The sequence below is a fragment of the Sinohyriopsis cumingii genome, unplaced genomic scaffold (assembly GCF_028554795.1).
Source record: "Sinohyriopsis cumingii isolate HCF-2022 unplaced genomic scaffold, ASM2855479v2 utg000646l, whole genome shotgun sequence".
Lineage (NCBI taxonomy): Eukaryota > Metazoa > Mollusca > Bivalvia > Unionida > Unionidae > Sinohyriopsis > Sinohyriopsis cumingii.
This window is the reverse complement of record NW_028315921.1, coordinates 1,211,115-1,220,406: the sequence shown is the minus strand read 5'-3', so window position 1 is coordinate 1,220,406 and position 9,292 is coordinate 1,211,115. Positions and strand designations below refer to the sequence as shown.

Sequence of the window (9,292 nt, the reverse complement as noted above, 5' to 3'; positions counted from 1 at the left end):
ATATACATTTTATCTGATGTGTAGAACTTTTAGTTATGACTACAAACCGTATTCATCAATATTGTAATGTGATATCGTCACGTCAGAAAGAAAACACGCCTAATGATGTCTCCATGATTTCTTTTTGGTGGTTTGTGTCTTGAATAGACTGACGTTTTGTGCATGTTTGTGACAGGTTTGTGTATTGACCTGTTCCGGCTGCATATTTATAATCGAGTTGTACTTTTTGTGCGTGTGGAGCATTTTATCTCCCACAGGAGAAAAAAAACAACAACAACATTTCTTGGCATTGAAATAAAGTCCCAGTAGTGCTAACATGCATGCGGGAAGTGTAGCCAAATATCAATGCCGCGAATCGGCCGATTAGCAGAAACATTTAAGGTTGCGAGCAAGGCAAAAGGGATCAAGCTAAGGTTTGGGAGGGTAAGGGGTGATGTGTTTCCAAAATTCCAAAACGGCACCAAAGCACACGCGTATGTGTCTGTTTACTAGAAGTGTGTGTAATACCCATTAAAACGATGGTCAAATTTTAAGTAACAGGAGACTGTACGTTTGTATACTCGGATAGTCTTGGACAACAATCTAAAATTGCGGTTAATGTTAAGAAGATCAAATAAACTGATGTTATCAGAAGTGTAGAAGAAATGACGGGGAAAATGTTCGTTTATGTAGCTGTCCTTTCACCTGTTCATACTTTAAGTACCTGTGTACCAAACTGATTAAAATCAGATCTCCGCTGTTACCAAATGAAGATCTGACAGCCATCGCTTAGAAGGCATATTCTGGTACCTATGCTATTACCATAATTGCTAATTTTATCAACCAGTCAGATGAGGTCTAATATCTTTGCGTTTTGAGAAAGAGCACCGTGGGTGAAAAGCATGAATGTGTATCGAACGATTTGATTCACTTTCAGATTTTTTGAAAGTTGTATTTCCATTGGCTAATTTAATGGTCACCTGAATGTCATTCTTCAGTGGTCATCGTCAGATCTTCACGTAGGACAGCGGAGATCTGATTTTATCAGATTGGTGTCTATGTTGACCGGGGTATATATATTCCTCTTCATATTCTTTCTAATTTCTACTTATTTCTTCTTCTGAAAGGTACACAGGTACATCAAGTATGAACATGTGAACGTAATACCTTCCAGATGTATAGCGCACAAGCAATGGACTCTCTCCAGTTCACTTATATTCTGAGGGCTAGGGTTAAATTAAGTTTCACAATAATACAACGTTCATGGAATCGCAGTAGTTTCATGTAAAATATAATTTGTGAGCCGACTAATTCCATACCTGTGTACTCCAATATTAATAAAACCAATAACGTACTTGCAAGTTTATCTTTAACCTCTTTAAGTTCTGTATATAATCTGCTATACTTAGACACGTTAACACCAAAATGTCTACATAACTGCTGTTTCTGGAGCACTCTCAAAATCCAAGAACCATTTTCACTTGTTTCGTTTGTAGTCAGACGACTTTTCGGTGAACACAACGATCTTAGGTTTCTAGAAGTTATATCCAAATGCCGACTTTATGGAGTGCACGTTGCATATAAAACAGTATCTGATCCACTAATACCGTGTGCAACAATTGTGGAGACCAATACGAGTTATAGCACTACCTTGGTAGGTGGTTACAATAGCTGCAATTGATCGGCATAAGAAACACATACATATCGATGATATTGCTATTCGAGAGCTTCATAATTACTGTTTGATAGCAATATTTACGATCACTGGAGATCAAGAGAGAATGGTACTAGGCGAACTATGGAAGTGCAGGATGGACTATATCTTAAATTCCTCCAAATTGCAAAATATTTTGTCATGCATGTACATCATTATGAGATCGATCCTAAAATAACTACATGCAACGAAGAAATTAGGCACTTACTTAAATTAGATAACGTTTGTAATGATGAATAGGTATGTAGAGTGAAATCTATTATTGTTGAGGGAAAGAGTAAAATATTTTAGTGAACAACTCACTTAGTGGATAATGCAAAATATAAAAGTAAGAATTCTCGCTCCTATACAGTACGAAGAGAAAGAAAGAAAGTTTCCAAGAATTGTATAGATGTCAAGACAAAATGATTTTATTTTCTGTAAAATTTACCGCTAAAGATTCATTTGATATCAATACATATGAAGAACTCGAACAACAATGAAGTGACTAAGAAATAAGATTGTTTTGAGGTGTTATACCGAGATTTTAATCCAGTTTGGTGACTGAAAGTGACGCAAATAGCAAATACTTTCCAAATCCTGAAAAATATCAACAAAAACGAGATGTTATTAAGGAATCCATTGATGGCTTTGGCTCACTTGTTTCAAATGAAAATCAAATATTAAAATACGTTTATAAGTTTTATTGTATTTTGTAATTATCGAACACAGTTGATGAGAGTTGTAAAGAATCAGTTTTAATCTTGGTAAATTCATCCATACCTGCTGATGATACGTATTTGAGTAGGGTCATACAAGGGTTGATAAAATACATGCAGCTATAAATATAACGTCTAAAATTAGATATTTTGGTCTGGTTAAATCGATAAGGTAGTTGTATTTTACAACGTTTTAAATTATGAATATGATAATCTGTTAGAGATTTTTTTCTTCTTCAGATCGTTAACAAGGAATCAATTACGTCATGGGCAGTGAGATTTGATACAATATCATTTTTTACAACACCAAGAGCGACTAAAGAAGCTGGAAATATTGGCGAAATATAAGACTATTTAATGTAGATGATACAATTTTGGCGAGGGTTATGGCTCATGGTTTGAAATGGGTATTACCCAAAATTATGCCTCTAATTCAGACATGCTCTGTAGTTTGAAGGGATATTGCTGATACAACATTCACTGTAGGAGATGTCATTGCTATGACCTAGAGGGACAACATCGATGGATATACCTTAACAATTGATAAAAGCAAAGTTTTTGACAGAGTCAAAAGTTTGTCTCATTCACATAAATTTTGGATTTGGTCAAATTTTTATTCAGCCGTTATTAAAGACAGTGTTAAATGCAGTGTGCATCTAACACCATTCTTTCCGATTAAAACTTCTTTCTGATAAGGCTGTTCTCTATCGGTAATGCTATATATAATGCCAGTTGAACGTTAAGGGTGATACTAGAGTGGCAAATGTATTTTTTCTAGTGAGTAAATGTCTCCAAAACAAAATACACTACTCCAAAAGGAAACAGCGGCTGGTTTACGGAAAATCAAGCTACTTGAAAGCGAGTAAAACATTTGTGCTATACATGAACAGAAGTCATACAATTTAGTATCACCTCTGTGTAATAAGTTTCAAATTTAGACAAAGTGTTATTCTAACTGAGCTCCAGCACTAGTTCCCAAAATTAAGATAACGTGATCACAATGTTGAAATTGGAGCTGTCTGCAGAATTCAACAGAGACTGCCTGATGAATTAAATAAAAGTTCCGTTTGTTTTCTTTATTCCCTTTTGAACCATATCCTTTACAATATAAACCAAGTACAATAAATGATTGATTAATAGATTCTTTCTTTGCTAATGTCATGGTTGTACCATCGGCATGTTGAAAGACTTTACTTGTACTGCTAGACAATAGAAATAGAGCAACATTGACATAATAATTTATAATTATAGCGAGCCCTAAATGTTCCGCTTCAAATAAATATAGCATAGTTAGTATAGGGCAACTTTGGAGGACTGAATGTTTAATTGAAAAGGCTTTCATTAAATGCATTTAACACTGTTTCTAATTTCAATATAAAATATTTGTATCCATTAAATAAAGCTGTCACCAAACCCGAATTGTCGTAAAAGAGATACCAGTATGAATGGTTGACTCTGTGAAAAGCTTTTTCGTGATCAGTTTCATCACCTCTTTCTTCACCATCTGCACCCTGTATTACTTCATCAACCTCGTGTTCATCATCTTCTAGAACTTGAATCCCCAATCTATCTTCCTTTGTGGCAACGTCAGCAATTCGGTAATTAATTTCTTCAATTTAATCATTTAGCATGTAACATCTTTAGGCAGTTGCATTTCTTAAGTCATATTTCCCACATGAACACAAATAAAGAAAATTTCCACAATTGTCAGAGCTTTGCCTTTTGTACTTCCTAGGAACATGACGCTGTTTCCAACAGTTGTGGCACACGAAATGTGTGCAATCTGTCATCATGCGACCCGGGTCAAGACAAAAAGAGCGCACCTTTACTTGATTATCATGCAATAACTTAACGAACTAATGGTCACTTACAGTTTGATGCTTCCGACTGTAGGGCTAAGATTTTATCTCTTTTGGAAAACTGTATTTTACATAATATTACAAATCTATGTTCTTAATCAAAGTAATAGAAAAGATGTAAATCCAGCAAGTATTGTAAAATGTAACAAATACTTTCTCTAGAATACGAAATAAAACATGTAATAACAAATAATAAATATTAAAAAAATAACAAACAATCAAAATTAAATATCCAAAACAAAAATGCGTCACGTCTGTCACAAGATTTCTAGGGTAGTATCTATCCTGAATGGGAGATAGGAATTCCACTCCGTATTCTCTTATCTTGATACCGATCTCTTCGTCGGAAACGTGTGCAAGTAAGAGAGGTATTGACACAATAATAGTGTCAGAATATGAGGAAGTACAGTCATAGTTATCACTGTCAATTCCACTTTAGATTATACTCTTTATTTGGCAACGTAACCTCATACAAATTTGAAACTTTCGGCACAACTACATAGAAAGACATTTTGTTTTTTCGTTGATTGATTGGATCGTGACAGTTGTTATGTCCCAAGCATAGGTAGGGCGTATTTCTAAAGCTAGTCACATGATCACATCTATTCATTCCGCGCTGACGTAGATTTCTTGTGACCAGAGATTCATACTCCAAAACTCTCTTCAGTCAGTTTGTCTTTCGATGTCAATGCGTCTCACAAACAACTGAATATCCAATTTGCCGTAATTATAGACAGGGTAGCTTGAATCGAACAACACATTGCAGATAGCTCTCGATCGGATTATGCAAAGTCACATATTGTTTCATTGAGAAAGACACATTTCCTTGTTTAAAATAATCCGATATCGAGTAGTAGAAAATAATTGATACATCTTATTTATGACAATGATATATGGGCGTGTTTGGGATTTAAGGCAGTCATAAAGTCTAGTACACCCCGGTAAAACATTTTATGGAAACAACAACACTAACCTCTTAGCTGCATTAGTTGACTACCTAATCAATTGTTTATAATGAACGTTCTAGTTCCATTAGTTGCCTCCCTTGATTCGACAAAAGAAAAACGATTGACCCCCTCCTGCAACAATTGAATAAATGGCGAATCCGAAAGGAGGATTGCGTTTTACTAAGGAGCATATATCAGATGGGACTTTCACAACCAAATGTGCCATTCTTCTTAATTTATTATTATTATTATTATTATTATTATTATTATTATTATTATTATACCCTTGATAACTGTTTATCTACTGTTCTAAATATGAAGTTGAAAGGGACTTATTTTTCATGTCCTTAAATAAGCAGCACTTAAACGTCCTCCATATGTTTCACAGACAAATGTTTTTGTGCATGGGAACAAATTTGATATAATGTCAACATGAATATCGATGTTTCTGGCTGTATTTGAACAACCTCTCATTTTAAATTCTGATAATTCATGTGGTTGGAAAATATTCATGTTCACATAACTTATAAAGGCAGGAATTGTTTGTGTTTAGGACGTTGTTTGTGAATCAAATCCTGAGATCAAAGCGAAAAATACAGAAAACTTACAATTGTATAATAGAAAGTATACCTTTAGAATGACACAAAAGAATCAAACCCCACCGTGACCAATTGAAGAAATACTATGTATCCCAAAATTGATAGCAAATTGTATGACCTCTATTCATATACACCACAATTATTTTACAGGCTCATCTAAAGTTTAATTTTCGAGAACCAGCCTCCGTTTCCTTCCGGAGCAGGATATCAAGTTTGGAAACATGTAATCACTGGAAATGTGTAAATTTGCCTTTTAAGAGCAGATATTGTATGGATTAACGAAAAATTGAAACAAAATAAATTCCATTTTTAATATGGCAATGTCATGTCAGAGGTCAAAACTTTTCGGCACTTTTGGGTGGGATCGCAGGGGTGGTTCAGTATGTATTTTTCACAGGGAGCGCAAAGAAGACCGCAAGCTGACTGTGGGATTTAGCAGCTAGTGAGGGCCAGGGAGACAAACACTCATTTTTGTCTTGGGGTGGGGAAGGGTGATGCCGGCGGTGGGGTGGGAAACACGGGGAGGCTTGTCCACCTGATCACTGTCGAACGTTCCAATGCTATATCATTACATGCCACATTGTTTTTCGTTTGACCTTTTGTTATATTTCACTTTAGCTGCATGTACATTTGACATTTTATTATTGCTAGAACGGTGTAGAAGGTCCAAATTCGCACCAAAAAAGCCGTCATTGAAGCGTGAAAAGTAAATTACATTGACCCACATTTTATATATGAAATCAGATACATATTTACTGAATGTGCCTTTTATTTATATTTTTGTGCCTGAAGATAAATGATAATTTGATGTTATGAATTTAAAATTAAAAACAAAAAACAAAAACCAAATAAAAGTGATTAGCAGAGCGTGGTTTCGATCCACGGACCTCTGGGTTATGGGCCCAGCACGCTTCCACTGCGCCACTCTGCTGTTAGTTGTTATTGTTGTTGTTATAGGGTTTAACGCCATTTTTCAGCACAAGATAGGCTATACATGGCGGCCAGTATTAATGGTGGAGGAAGAACCCGGGAAAACCCCGGAAAGAACCACCGACCCACGAGAAGCTACCGGCAAGCTTTCTCACATGTCCACATTGGCCGAGCCCGAGACTCGAACCCACGCAGACAGAGGTGAGATGGCAGTGATCCGTGACGGAGAGCGCTTTAGACCACTCGGCCACTCGGCTCTGCTGTTAGAAAACATTGATTTTTATAACTTTAAAAAAAAATGGAACTGATATTCACTTATCTGATGTAATACTTACCGAAGTGATGAATACAACGAATGTTCGTACGAGTTTTTTCCCTTGCCTAACAATCCATTGATATGAACATGCTTGCTCACTAAGGGACCGACCATGTATTTGTTTCTGTTTATTGGGTGGGTAGGTGGGTAATGTTGAGTTTTCTCCCAGCCAGGAGAATTGTTTTAATTTACCTGAAGATATATATTTCTTCTTTTAAAGAATATCATGCACTAGGTTCTTTATGTGCACATCAGTTAGAGCTAGGATGGTTCGACGGTTAGAATTTTTTTCTGTCTGAAAAAGACATATATTGAATCGTGAATATCAGACAAAAGTTGTGTGTGGTTTAGGCCAGGTAGCTATAGATCACTCCCTAAATAGTGTACTCATCAAAATACACCGGACGAGGTGGCCGAGTGGTTAAGGCGATGGACTGCTAATCCGTTGGGGTCTCCCCGCGTGGGTTCGAATCCCATCTTCGTCGATATACATTTTATCTGATGTGTAGAACTTTTAGTTATGACTACAAACCGTATTCATCAATATTGTAATGTGATATCGTCACGTCAGAAAGAAAACACGCCTAATGATGTCTCCATGATTTCTTTTTGGTGGTTTGTGTCTTGAATAGACTGACGTTTTGTGCATGTTTGTGACAGGTTTGTGTATTGACCTGTTCCGGCTGCATATTTATAATCGAGTTGTACTTTTTGTGCGTGTGGAACATTTTATCTCCCACAGGAGAAAAAAAACAACAACAACATTTCTTGGCATTGAAATAAAGTCCCAGTAGTGCTAACATGCATGCGGGAAGTGTAGCCAAATATCAATGCCGCGAATCGGCCGATTAGCAGAAACATTTAAGGTTGCGAGCAAGGCAAAAGGGATCAAGCTAAGGTTTGGGAGGGTAAGGGGTGATGTGTTTCCAAAATTCCAAAACGGCACCAAAGCACACGCGTATGTGTCTGTTTACTAGAAGTGTGTGTAATACCCATTAAAACGATGGTCAAATTTTAAGTAACAGGAGACTGTACGTTTGTATACTCGGATAGTCTTGGACAACAATCTAAAATTGCGGTTAATGTTAAGAAGATCAAATAAACTGATGTTATCAGAAGTGTAGAAGAAATGACGGGGAAAATGTTCGTTTATGTAGCTGTCCTTTCACCTGTTCATACTTTAAGTACCTGTGTACCAAACTGATTAAAATCAGATCTCCGCTGTTACCAAATGAAGATCTGACAGCCATCGCTTAGAAGGCATATTCTGGTACCTATGCTATTACCATAATTGCTAATTTTATCAACCAGTCAGATGAGGTCTAATATCTTTGCGTTTTGAGAAAGAGCACCGTGGGTGAAAAGCATGAATGTGTATCGAACGATTTGATTCACTTTCAGATTTTTTGAAAGTTGTATTTCCATTGGCTAATTTAATGGTCACCTGAATGTCATTCTTCAGTGGTCATCGTCAGATCTTCACGTAGGACAGCGGAGATCTGATTTTATCAGATTGGTGTCTATGTTGACCGGGGTATATATATTCCTCTTCATATTCTTTCTAATTTCTACTTATTTCTTCTTCTGAAAGGTACACAGGTACATCAAGTATGAACATGTGAACGTAATACCTTCCAGATGTATAGCGCACAAGCAATGGACTCTCTCCAGTTCACTTATATTCTGAGGGCTAGGGTTAAATTAAGTTTCACAATAATACAACGTTCATGGAATCGCAGTAGTTTCATGTAAAATATAATTTGTGAGCCGACTAATTCCATACCTGTGTACTCCAATATTAATAAAACCAATAACGTACTTGCAAGTTTATCTTTAACCTCTTTAAGTTCTGTATATAATCTGCTATACTTAGACACGTTAACACCAAAATGTCTACATAACTGCTGTTTCTGGAGCACTCTCAAAATCCAAGAACCATTTTCACTTGTTTCGTTTGTAGTCAGACGACTTTTCGGTGAACACAACGATCTTAGGTTTCTAGAAGTTATATCCAAATGCCGACTTTATGGAGTGCACGTTGCATATAAAACAGTATCTGATCCACTAATACCGTGTGCAACAATTGTGGAGACCAATACGAGTTATAGCACTACCTTGGTAGGTGGTTACAATAGCTGCAATTGATCGGCATAAGAAACACATACATATCGATGATATTGCTATTCGAGAGCTTCATAATTACTGTTTGATAGCAATATTTACGATCACTGGAGATCAAGAGAGAATGGT

General features: G+C 36.3%; 2 non-coding genes across 2 annotated transcripts; one reads left to right on the top strand and one right to left on the bottom strand.

Annotated features, from left to right (window-relative positions):
• Positions 1 to 6,655: 6,655 nt before the first annotated feature.
• On the bottom strand, positions 6,656 to 6,727 carry Trnam-cau (transfer RNA methionine (anticodon CAU)). Its single transcript has one exon. It is a non-coding gene; the product is annotated as a tRNA-Met (tRNA).
• Positions 6,728 to 7,445: 718 nt separating this feature from the next.
• Trnas-gcu (transfer RNA serine (anticodon GCU)) lies at positions 7,446 to 7,527 on the top strand. Its single transcript has one exon. It is a non-coding gene; the product is annotated as a tRNA-Ser (tRNA).
• Positions 7,528 to 9,292: the final 1,765 nt, after the last annotated feature.